The following is a 1161-nucleotide window of genomic DNA, read 5'->3' on the forward strand; positions in this document are numbered from 1 at the left end:
TTTCTTTTTTATTATTACCTCTTCGCCCCTCTTCCCCCTCTTATGTTTCCGTTGTTTGATTGACCCTTTTTGGCGCGGGTGATATTGGTCTCCGGGAGCAAGTGTTGGCTTGTGAAATATTGGCCGTTGTGTTCGAAGGTTATTTCCTCATCCCGGACATTGTGTTTACCTTTCTTGACCTCAGCGCCTTCCCTTTCCCGTCGTGACTTTTACACTCGTTCGGTGACCTTTTGGTCTGACCTTATTTACTGCACAAATTTCCTGTCTCTTCCTCCCTCCCCCTCGGCCTCACCGGCTTCGGACTTGACCTCCCGTGTGACTCGCGTCCCATCGCCTCTGCCTCCACGGGCCTGTCCTTGCTGCCCAGCCCATGCCACGTACGAGGCGGCCGCCGTGCATGTGCGTGGGGCGTGCGTTCCGCTGCCTGATTTTCCAGTTGCCTCGTGTACTGGTCCGCCCGCGCGTGGGTGCTTCGGCGTCTGGGCGCCATTCAGCTGCCTTTCTGAGCTTGGGCGCCCGGGAGAGGGTGGTTAGGTGGTGTCCTGGACTCGTTACCTGGAACAGCATGACTCATAAGACGTGACCTCTCGAGCACAGGATCTGGTCTGCCGCGCTCGCTGTTGCCTGCTTGCCTGGGCTGGTCACTTCTTGTCGGGTCATGGGGGTCATGTTTCCCTTATCGGCTCCCGGCTGTCCTTTCTTGTCCTGGCGTTGTCGCAATTATCTGTCGAGTGGCCTTTGTGATCTCGGTGCATGACAAGGCGTGTCAGTCAGGTGGTCAGGGAGGCATCCGGCGCCCGGGCACGTCACTGACGTGGAACTTCCTGGCCGCGGATTACGTAAGCAAGCCTACCCCGGCCGCGGGTCGGTCCAACACCTTTAAGGTGGTATCACATCCCGGCCCGTGCAAAGCAAACTTGGCCGTCCCCCAAAGTCGCCACGCTTCCCTCGCTCCCCCTCCCCCTCCCCCAACGCTCCACTCGTGCAGCTTTTCTGCAGCTTCCTGGAACCTCCAAGGGACGACCATTCACTTACTTGCGCGTCCCAATAAAGCGTGTCCATTCTCCGTACGTAGCCCCGGGCATTCGGAACAGCCATGAATGGAACCTGCGCGAGATGCTCTTCTTGCTTTCGCTCCCAGCTCCCCCTCGCTCCCCCCCC

At 58.7% G+C, this 1161-nt stretch overlaps 1 protein-coding gene across 1 annotated transcript in view; it reads left to right on the forward strand.

The window, feature by feature from the left end:
- Window positions 1–1161, forward strand: part of LOC119581628 (MAP/microtubule affinity-regulating kinase 3-like) — a gene marked incomplete in the record, with an annotated part of 89364 nt that overhangs the window by 49654 nt on the left and 38549 nt on the right.

The sequence above is a fragment of the Penaeus monodon genome, chromosome 15 (genome assembly GCF_015228065.2).
Source record: "Penaeus monodon isolate SGIC_2016 chromosome 15, NSTDA_Pmon_1, whole genome shotgun sequence".
In the NCBI taxonomy this organism is placed as follows: domain Eukaryota; kingdom Metazoa; phylum Arthropoda; class Malacostraca; order Decapoda; family Penaeidae; genus Penaeus; species Penaeus monodon.